Below are 11790 nucleotides of genomic sequence, written 5' to 3' on the forward strand. Positions count from 1 at the left end.
ATTTCATTACGAGTTAAGAAACTCACGACTTGGATCAACCAACCCTAGTAGGCAGGATAGGAGAAAGTGAACACACAATTATGGATCACTACCACCTTTTCCCAAGGTTTGTGGGAGAATAGGAAGAGGGCTTGGAAATCTTAATACAGTAATACAGTAGAGAAGAAACAATATAAGCTTTATATTCTTACCAATGCTTAATTCAAGCCATTGCAGTAATTCTGCTCAGAACAGCATGATCTAGCTACGATCCGATAATCAGTACCAAATACAGTCGGCATTCTGCATTCCTCAAGTGAATGGGTGCATCCCATTCTCTGAAATTGGACTCCATCACCTATAGAAAAGGAGGATAAGAAACATGTTAGTATAGCTGCATCTCTCATTAATGTCTGCCATGAAATCTCATTCTATATCAATACTTGGAAAATGGGATGCTTCTCTATTTTCCTGAACTTGATGTTCACAAATAATTTGGAGCAACGGTAGAAGTTAAAACAAACATTGGCAAGGATGGGCAATAATCCAGAATTCTGGATCAATCTAATATGTCTTGGGATGATACTGTAAGCTCAGTGCATACAATAAGGACCACAAAAAGGTGTTCGTACTACATAACATCTGAATACGAATAACTTGGCACAACTATATAGACAATAAAGCATTTTAAAAGTGTCATAGAATCATAGTGTTGGGAGAGACCACATGGGCCATGTAGTCCAACCCCTTGCCATGCAGGAAAAGCAGAATCAAAGTACCTCTGACAGATGGCCATACAACCTCTATTTAAAAGCCTCCAAGGAAGGAACTTCCACCACACACTGAGGCAGAGAGTTCCACTGCTGAACAGCTCTTACAGTCAAAAGCTTCTTCCTAATGTTCAGGTGGAATCTCCTTTCCTGTAACTTGAACCCATTGGTTTGAATCTGGGGAGTCGGTTGAGCTCCCTTTGTCAGCTCCAGCTCCCCATGCGGGAACATGGAGTAGCCTCCCACAAGGATGGTAAAACATCAAACATCCAGACGTCCTCGGGCAACATCCTTGCAGATGGCCAATTCTGTCACACCACAAGCGACTTGCAGTTTCTCAAATCGCTCCTGACATGAAAAAAGTCTCCTCCCAACCTTCTCTTCTGCAGGCTAAACAGCTCTTTAAGATGCTCCTTACGGGGATTCATGGTGTCCAGAACTTAGTTCATTTTAATTGCCCTCCTCTGGACACTTTCCACCTTGTCAATAATTGTGGTGCCCAGAATTGGACACTGTATTCCAGGTGAGGTCTAACCAAAACAGAATAGAGTGGAAACATGACCTCCCTCGATCTAGATGCTATATCCCTTTTGATGCAGCTAAAAATCCCATTGGCTTTTTAGCTGCTGCATCGCACTGTTGCTCATGTTCAACTTGTTGTCCATGAAGACTCTAAGATCTTTCTCACATGGACTGTTGTCTGCTCAAGAGTCACACATTCTGTATCTTTGCATTTCATTTATTCTGCCTAAGTGTAGCAGCTTACATTTCTCCTTTCGTTAGTTTTGGCCCAACTCTCTAATCTGTTACTGTCATTTTGGATTCTGATCTGTCCTCTGGAGTTCTAACTATCCCCCCTAATTTGGTGTCATTTGCAAACTTGATAAGTATGCCCTCTAAATCTTCATCTAGGTCAGTGTTTCTCAACCTGGGGGTCAGGACCCCTGGAGGGGTCACAAGGGGGTGTCAGAGGGGTCGCCAAAGACCATCAGAAAACAGTATTTTCTGTTGATCATGGGGTTCTGTGTGGGAAGTTTGGCCCAATTCAATCATTGGTAGGGTTCAGAATGCTCTTTGATGGTAGGTGAACTATACATCCCAGCAACTACAACTCCCAAATGTCATGGTCCGTTTCCCCCAAATTCCACCAGTGTTCTCATTTGGGCATACTGGGAATTCGTGCCAAGTTTGGTCCAGATCCATCATTGTTTAAGTCCACAGTGCTCTCTGGATGTAGGTGAACTACAACTCCCAAACTCAAGGTCAATGCTCACCAAACCCTTCCAGTATTTTCTGTTGGTCATGGGAGTTCTGTGTGCCAAGTTTGGTTCAATTCCATCATTAGTGGAGTTCAGAATGCTCTTTGATTGTAGGTGAACTATAAATTCCAACAACTACAGCTCCCACGGGATAAAATCATTCCCCTCCACCATTCCCCCACCAGTATTCAAATTTGGACATATTGGGTATTTGTGCCAAATTTGGTCCAGTGAATGAACGTACATCCTGCATACCAGATATTTACATTACGATTCACAACAGCAGCAAAATGACAGTTATGAAGTAGCAACAAAATAATTTTATGGTTGGGGGGTCACCATACACGAGGAAGTGTATTAAGGGGTCATGGCATTAGGAAGGTTGAGAACCACTGATCTAGGTCATTAATGAAGATGTTGAACATTACTGGGCCCAGGACCACTCCCTGCAGCACTCCACTAGTCACTTCTCTCCAGGATGAAGAGTTTGGTAGCTTAACCAATTACATATCCACCTAATAGTAGCATTGCCTAACCCATATTTGACTAAGTTGTTGCAAGATGGTCATGAGGGACCTTGTCAAAGACCTTCCTGAAATCAAGATATGCTACAACCACAGCATTCCCTGCAGCTACCAAGCTTGTGGCTCTACCAAAAAAAAGAGAAGATTAGTCTGGCATGACTTGTTTTTGAGAAATTCATGTTGACTTTGTCAAAATTATTGAAGTTATGCATGTGTGTTTTTCAATGTGTTTCTATGAAATTAAGAATGGGTTAAAATGTCATTCAATGTGGATTCTGTTATGTTCAATTGTGCATGAGAAATACTGTGAGAAGCAAAGAGGCAGAGAAAACGTGACCTTGACAGAAGTCAGAAAACGCGTTCTCTGGCTGGGAAGAAAAAGGGAGGATCCGGCCAGAGAAGTGAAATAAGCAGATGTTCAGAAAACTGTTTTGTGCTGTGCTTTGTAGTCCCTGATTTTAGCCCGCTTAGAATAGACGTGTGTGGATGTACTTAGTAAACTTTGTGTTATTTTAAAACTGGAAAACTACAGAGTCCTGGAATTTTTGGAGTCCTGTGTCTGTTTGATCTAGCAACCTTCGCTGCGCATATTCCCCCCAAATTTTACTCTGACAGACTTTTAGTAATCACAGCATTTCTTTCTAATTGGTTACAGATTGCTCCTTTAATGATCTTCTCCAGGATCCTTCCTGGTATTGATGTCAGGCTTTTTTTTTTGGTCATGTCAGGAGCAACCTGAGAAACTGCAAGTTGCTTCTGGTGTGAGAGAATTGGCGGTCTGCAAGGATGTTGCTCAGGGGGCGCCCGGATGATTTGATGTTTTTATCATCCTTGTGGGAGGCTTCTCTCATGTCCCCGCATGAGGAGCTGGAGCTGATAGAGGGAGCTCATCCGCCTCTCCCCGGATTCGAACCTGCGACCTGTCAGTCTTCAGTCTGCTGGCACAGGTGTTCAACCCACTGCGCCACCGGGGGCTCCATGTCTGGCTGTTTGGATGGTAATTGTTTGGGCCCCTCTTTATTCCCTTCTTGAAGATGCAGACAACATTTGCTCTCCTCCAGTCTACTGGAACTTCTCTTGTTCTCTTATTTATTTATTTATTTATTTATTTACCACATTTGTATACCGCCTTTCTCAGACCGGAGGCGACTCAAGGCTCTCTAAGAATTCTCCAAGATTATTGCCAGTGGTCCTGGTATTACTTCTGCTAGTTCCTTCAATATTTGGATGTAGTTCATCTGGCCCTGGAGACTTGAATTCATTTAGAGGAGCTAGATATTCCTAGACTACTTCTTTACCTATTTTGGGTTGCATTTCCCCTATTACTTCATCTGCTTCATATTGCTCTGGTTGAACACTAATCACCCTTTGGGAGAAGACTGAGACAAAGAAGGTGTTGAGCAGCCCTGCCTTTTCCCTATCTCTTGTTAGTATTTCACCACCTTCTCCACACAGAAGCTCTGCCATTTGCTTTTTCTACTGACAAAACCAAAAAACCAATTTTTATCATTTTTAATTTCTCTGGCAAGCCTGAACTCATTTTGCACCCTAGCCTTAAGAACCAGTTTCCTGCATATGATGGTTATTCATCTGAATTCATCGTTGGTGATTTCCCCCCTTTTCCATTTCTTGTGCATGTCTCTTTTAAATCTTAGCCCAGTTCAAAGTTTTTTGGGCATCGATTCTGGATACTTGAGACTTCACTTATTATTTCTCTTTGTTAGCACTGTTTCCAATTCTGCCTTCAATTTCTCACTTTCCCATCCATCATTAACTCCCTTCTATTTTAGCAGTCTAGAATGCATTAGGCTTGGGCGGTTTCGTTTGTTAATTTTGTAATTCGTTATTAATTCATATTTAAATTAGCTTACGATCCAATATTGAGCCATGCAGGAATAGTGTGAGGAGTAAATGAGATTCGAAACAATTTTTTCAATTTATTTCGTAATTATTTCGTAATTATTTCGTAATTATTTTCGCATGTCTGGTGCAAGTTTTATAGTTGTTGTTTGTTTTATCACACCAACAGTCAACAACAGAGGGAGAGGGAAGCTTCAGAAGTTCCCCCTGTCTCATTTGGAGGTTTTTTTTAGCATATTGTGCAATCGCGCCCGCCATTAACGAATCGATTCGTAATTATACGAAATTTCGTAAATTTCAAAATTTTTAAAAGGAAAAATTTGGAATTCTTTTAAAAAACGAAACGTGATGGACCCCTAAAAACGAAACAAGTTTAGAAACAATTTTTTCCGTTGTTACCCAAGCCTAGAATGCATGTTTGACTTCTCTTAGATTTACCCTTCCTTTGTATCACAAACTCCAGGAGCACATGGTCCCTCCCACCTAAGGATCCCGCCACTTCCACTCCATTGGCCTGATCCTCAAATCTAGAATAGCCGTTCTCTTTTTGCCGCTTCTACCTTCTGGACAATAGAATTGTCTGCAAGGGAAGTGAGGAATTTGTTGGACTTTATGCTCTGACAATGTTTGTTTTCCTACAAATATCAGAGTCTTTGAAATCCTCCATTACTACTACATCTCCTCTTTCTGCAAATTTGGTCATCTGGTCAAGGAAGGCTACATCCAGTTCTTCAGTCTGACTTGGAGGTCTGTAGTAGACTCCACAACTACATTTTTCAGTCCTTGTTCCCTTAATTCTTATCCAGTTGCTGTTAACCTGGTTTCCAAGACTGAAGTCTTGCATCTTTTCACAGGTGTAAGTATTTTTGACATATAATGCTACCCCACCCTCTCCTGTTTTGGTCTGTTTCCCTGAAATAGGTTATACCCCTCCATGGCTACATTCCAATTATAGGACTTTGCCCACTAGGTTTCAGTTATACCTATTACATAGTAACTGTTTTGTCATGCTAAGAGTTAACATGTAACGGTACCATCAAGTCCCCAGAGTCACTTGGCATTGAACATACTTGGATTATATGTCACGACCCTGCATTTTTGTCCTGGCGAAGGTATACAAGTTGACTTTCCTTCCACACATTTACCCAAGGCTATATCATATTTTCTGCAAACCAAGCAGCGAAGTTGATCCGGTGCTGGAAAGAGAAAGAACATAATGCAGAGAGTATTAGCTTTAAAACCAAATAGCATCTGGCATTTTCCACTTCTTTTTAGTCAGAGGGTCTCTGTCTTTGAAAATATCACATGGCTTTGACATATTGCCTTTAGTATCAGAAAAAGCCTAGGTCTCTCCGAGTGCCTTCTAGACATGTTTATGAATCTGTCAACCACAATGTGGACTGTTTATAGTGGACTCTGCAAAAAATGCTTCAGCTGTACTTGATAAAAAGGAACATCCACCTGTTTTGCAAGTCTTTCAAATGCTGATTGGTTATCAGTAAATAAATTACCTACAAGAAGTACTGCCTGAACATCAAGCAAAAAGTGGGTGCTAGAAATAATATCATACGAAAGCTGACTGGCACAACCTGGGGATCACAACCAGACACAGTGAAGACATCTGCCCTTTCGCTATGCTACTCTGCTGCTGAGTACGCATGCCCAGTGTGAAATACATCTCACCACACTAAAACAGTAGATGTGGCTCTTAATGAAACATGCCGCATTATCACAGGGTGTCTGCGCCCTACACCACTGGAGAAATTACACTGCTTAGCTGGTATTGCACAACCTGACATCCGCTGGGAAGTAGCAGCCAATAGTGAAAGGACCAAGGCAGAGACATTTCCAGCTCATCCCCTGTTTGGGTATCAACCAGCACGTCCACGACTTAAAACTAAAAATAGTTTTCTAAGATGTACAAAGACACTCGCTGGAACATCTCAGCAAGCAAGAGTCCAAAATTGGCAGGCTCAAACCCAGAACCTCAACCAATGGCTGATACCCAATGAGAGACTCCCCCCTGGGCACACAGAAAACTGGGCGACTTGGAAGGCGCTGAACAGACTGCGCTCTGGCATCACGAGATGCAGAGCCAATCTCAAGAAATGAGGTCACAAAGTAGAATCCATGACATGCGAGTGTGGAGAAGAGCAAACTATAGACCACCTGCTGGAATGCAATCTGAGCCCTGCCACATGCACAATGGAGGACCTTCTTGCGGCAACACCAGAGGCACTCCAAGTGGCCAGCTACATTTAATCAACGACCAAACTCGCAAATTTTGTATTTTGTCTGTTTGTTTGTTGTGTTCTGTTAGAAAAGTAATACAATTGACTGGTTGCCCTGACACGACAAATAAAAAATAAAATCAGTAAAGGTTCTTGTGGGTTTTTTTCGGGCTATAGAGCCATGTTCAAGAGGCATTTCTCCTGACGTTTCGCCTGCATCTATGGCAAGCATCCTCAGAGGTAGTGAGGTGTACCTCACTACCTCTGAGGATGCTTGCCATAGATGCAGGCGAAACGTCAGGAGAAATGCCTCTAGAACATGGCTCTATAGCCCGAAAAAACCCACAAGAACCTAGTGATTCCAGCCATGAAAGCCTTCGACAATACAAAATCAGTAAATGTTTAATTTGATGTCTGTTTTATACATTTTGTATCTAATACCTAAAGTTATGAAAATGTTCCCAGGCGGAAAAGAGTAGCAAATGGAAAAAGTTTAAGAACCCATGGCCTAGGACTCTATCCCATGGTGTGTGTGTGGAAGGGGACTGTCATATTGCTGTGGCATTTTGTCCCATTATAAAGGACATCCTGTCACTTACTTACTTAGGCAATCGCTCGTAGCTTGAGGATGATTGTCTTCTATATGTGGTGTCTTGGCAGTGGGTCTGTAAGTGGCTGTGGATCTCATTGTCATTTTCATCAAACCAATCTTGCTTTTTCTTGGTTTGATATCCAATGATTTCTTCACAGGCTGTAATGGTGGAGGTCTTCAGTTTGTTCCAATGTTCCTCAACATTTTTGGGGTGTTCTATGGATAGATGATCCTTGAGCATTGTTTAGAGAAGGGCTTGTTTGGAGGGCTCCTGAAGGGCTTAGGTGTTCATTTTGCACCTTATCTTTCTTCCTTGGAGTCTATGTTTGGGGACGATCTTGATAGCCATCGTGGATCGGATTAAGCTGTAGTTTGTCCAGCAGTCATCAGCACCTGTCATTGCTCTTGTGAGAAACAGGTCTCAGCAGTCTTTGGCACATGTAATTACATAGTCAAAGAGGGGCCAATGCTTTGATCTGGAGTGCTTCCATGATGTCTTAACCTTGTTTTTTCTGGCTGAAGAGCATGTTGGTGATGACAAGGTTGTGTTCCACACATTTGGTGAGAAGAAGAATGACATTAAAGTTGCTTTTTCCAACCCCGTCTTCTCCTATGGTACTTGACCACAGATCGAAGTCTCACCCAACTCTTGCATTAAAGTCCTCCCAGGAGAATGATGTTGTCCTCCTTAGGACGGTGTCTAGCTGACAGTAACGTTTCATTCCTCTTTACACATTGTATTATCTTGCCAGTTTAATCAAAATTATCAGTTTTCAGATTTATCCCTTAAGCCAATGTGGTTCCCACCTCCTCCGTTTTTGAGAACAAGCCTTGAGGAGAAAAACCTTGTAGGATACGTTCTCCTCAGATCCTGCTACTCCGGAGGAGACCCAAGCAGCTAATCCAATGGTTCTCAACATGGGGTCCCCAGATGTTTTTGGCCTTCAACTCCCAGAAATCCTAACAGCTGGTAAACTGACTGGGATTTCTGGGAGTTGTAGGCTAAAAACATCTGGGGACCCCAGGTTGAGAACCACTGAGCTAATTCTTTCTGCATGGTCCTCAGTAAGTCCTAGCAAACATGAGAAACACATGTGAGAGAGAAGATTAAGTGTAGATAGTGGAAAGGAGCATTTTACTCATCTGGTTGGTCCAGAAGAGAAACAAAGTCATGGAAGGATGTAGGTAGAAATAGGAGATGACACAATGACCTCTGTTCCTCATCGCTTTAAGGATTAAGTGAGAGGGAAATAGGAAGTCAGCCCCAAAGAACAGTGTATATCAATTCTTAGGTGATATTATCAACAAATAACAATCAAGAAATAGAGTGTTCTATGACCATTTGGATGTGATAAGGAAGGCTGAGCGAAGGAAGATAGGTGCCTTTGAACTGTGGTGTTGGAGGAAAATTCTGAAAATGCCTTCAACCACAAGAAGATCAAACCAGTCCATACTTCAGGAAATAATGCCCAGCTGCTCATTGGAGGGAAGGATATTTGAGGCAAAGATGAAGTACTTTACTCTACTGTATACCATGCAGCTGTGGACAAGTCTACATAGGGACCACCAAACGCAGCAGCATTGTCCAAACACGAATCAAGGAACATGAAAGGCACTGCAGACTACTTCAACCAGAGAAGTCAGCCATAGCAGAGCACCTGATGAACCAGCATATTATTTGAAAACACAGAAATGCTGGACCACTCCAACAACCACCATGTCAGACTACACAGAGAAGCCATTGAAATCCACAAGCATGTGGACAATTTCAACAGAAAGGAGGAGACCATGAAAATGAACAAAATCTGGCTACCAGTATTAAAAAAACTCTAAAATTACTACAGCAAAACAGCAGAGAGGAAACAACCAGGCACATCTTAACACCTCTCAACAGAACATTTTCCCAGGCTCAGCCAGGCCTTCAAATGCTAATGAAGGTTGCCAGCTGAAACATTCACACCTAGCTTCAGCAGAGAGCTCTTTACCCCACCCCAGTCATTCCACAGATATATAAACCCATTTTCCTATTTCCAACAGACCTCACTACCTCTGAGGATGCTTGCCATAGATGCAGGCGAAACGTCAGGAGAAATGCCTCTAGAACATGGCCCTATAGCCCGAAAAAACCTACAAGAACCTAGTGATTCCAGCCATGAAAGCCTTCGACAATACAATGAAGTACTTTGATCACATAATGAGAAGGCAGGAAAACTCGGAGAAGATAATGATGCTGGGGAAAATGGAAGGAAAAAGTAACAGGAGCCAACCAAGGGCAAGATGGGTGAATGATATCCTTCAAGTGACTGGCTTGACCTTGAAGGAGCTGGTGGTGGTGACCAACAGGGAGCTCTGGCATGGGCTGGTCCATGAGGTCACGGAGAGTTGGAAATGACTGAATGAATAGCCAACAAAAACAACAACATGACCATTTGGAAGCTTCAACTGAATGGCCAGCACAATGCACTTTTATGAATAACACAGAGAGTGGGATTATCTGAAGAAGGAAATGGGCAAATCACAAAAATGTAAGACTGAGAGCAGTCATGGCATTCAGAGGGAAATAGGAAGTCAGCCACGAAGAACAGTGCATATCGATTCTTAGGTGACATCAACAAATAACAATCAGGAAATGGAGTGTTCTGTGACCATTTGGAAGCGTCAACTGAATGGTCAGCACAATGTGCCCATGGGCAGACACCATATGATTGAATTCCAGACCCTAAAAAGTCCTTTGTGGCCAAAGAACTTAACCCCATAGAGTTCTGGAGGGCTACACAAATGGTCCTATGGGGCTGCATATGGCACATTTGCTTGGCTTTTATCTTGACTCTTGTGCTTAGGATGTAATTGACTGCTACTCCCAATAGTCTGGGTCTTGACTATGCTGGTTAGAGCTACTTGAAATTATTCAAAAACATCTTGAGATTGTTTAATTCATAGAATCATAAAATCCTATTGTTGAAAGAGACCTGATGGATCATCCAGTCCAACCCACTGCCAAGAAGTAGAAACATCACATTCCTACCCCTTCTTAGTGTTGTGTTATCTCTGATTCTCACAAAATTCCTGTCATAACAAAACTGTAGTAGGATGATGAACTGGTTCCCAGGTCAACAACATCAGGACTACCACATTTGGCAATGGTTTAGAGCAGGGGTCCTCAAACTAAGGCCCGGGGCGGATACGGCCCTCCAAGGTCATTTATCCGGCCCTCACTCAGGGTCATCCTAGGTTTGAAACAGCATGAAAGCACACAACGACGATGATGACGACAATGACAACGACAACAACAACAACAACAACAACAATCCTATCTCATCAGCCAATGCAGGTCCACACTTCCCACTGAAATACTAATAAGTTTATATTTGTTAAAATTGTTCTTCATTTTAATTATTGTATTGTTTTAAAATGGGTTTTGCACTACAAACAGAGAAGAAACAAACAAGGACATCTAATCACCTCTCAACAAAAGATTGCCCCAGGCACTGTCAGGCCATCAAATGCTAATCAAAGTGGTCAGTTGAAACATTCATACCTAGCTCCAGCAGACAAGAGTCCTTTGTCCCACCCTGGTCATTCAACAGATATATAAACCCATTTTCCTACTTCCAACAGACCTCACTACCTCTGAGGATGCTTGCCATAGATGCAGGCGAAACGTCAGGAGAAATGCCTCTAGAACATGGCCCTATAGCCCGAAAAAACCCACAAGAACCTAGTGATTCCAGCCATGAAAGCCTTCGACAATATAAATAAATAACAAATAAATAATCACTGGAAGGAAGGAGGGAGCTAACATTGTCTCTTCTTTAGTGGGACCTGATCCCACCAAACCTGGAAATTGGGTTGTTGTGTGTTTTCCAGGCTGTATGGCCATGTTTCAGAAGCATTCTCTCCTGACGTTTCACCTGCATCTATGGCAGGCATCCTCAGAGGTTGTGAGGATGCCTGGAAAATTTGCATACTCCTGTGGCACCTGACCCTGAAATTCCTTTCCATTAGAAAAATGTTCTAATGAGAATGAGAAAGTGAACACACAATCAAAGATTACTACCATTTCCTCCCAGATCTGTAAGAGGGCTCTAAAACCTGAATCTTGGTTAGATATTGATATTGTTGCTGACGTGATGTGGACTACATACTGTCATCATTGCAGTAGTCATGGTCGTCACAGCACTCTGATGTTTCCATAGCACCACAAACATATTTTGAAAGGGTGCAGGGTGAATGCCGTTTGACACAGCCTGCTATATGGTATTTCGTTCCCTCTTCTATAGAAAAGAAAGAAGATAAATATGTTAGTACAGATAGTAAATACGTCTCTTTGGAATGCCTGCTTCACAATGCTATGCAATTCTTCACTGTTTTCCTGATTGACATTAGCAATACAGAAATCTGTTGGGAGAAGTCAAGCCTCCACGTAATACATGGCAGGAAATAATAATAATAATAATAATAATAATAATAATAATAATAATAATCCTTTATTTATACCCCGCTACCATCTCCCGCAGGACTCGGTGCGGCTTACAAGAGGCCGAGCCCAAATACATCAATAAACACAACAACAAC

The 11790-nt window shown here is 42.2% G+C and overlaps 1 long non-coding RNA gene across 1 annotated transcript; it reads right to left on the reverse strand.

Annotated features, from left to right (window-relative positions):
* Window positions 1-201: 201 nt before the first annotated feature.
* Window positions 202-11477, reverse strand: LOC137097500 (uncharacterized). The gene is made up of 3 exons (XR_010910232.1): window positions 11361-11477; window positions 5463-5588; window positions 202-337 (listed from the first exon to the last, which is right to left on the reverse strand). It is a non-coding gene; the product is annotated as an uncharacterized lncRNA (long non-coding RNA).
* Window positions 11478-11790: the final 313 nt, after the last annotated feature.

Source organism: Anolis sagrei, chromosome 7, assembly GCF_037176765.1.
Source record: "Anolis sagrei isolate rAnoSag1 chromosome 7, rAnoSag1.mat, whole genome shotgun sequence".
Lineage (NCBI taxonomy): Eukaryota > Metazoa > Chordata > Lepidosauria > Squamata > Dactyloidae > Anolis > Anolis sagrei.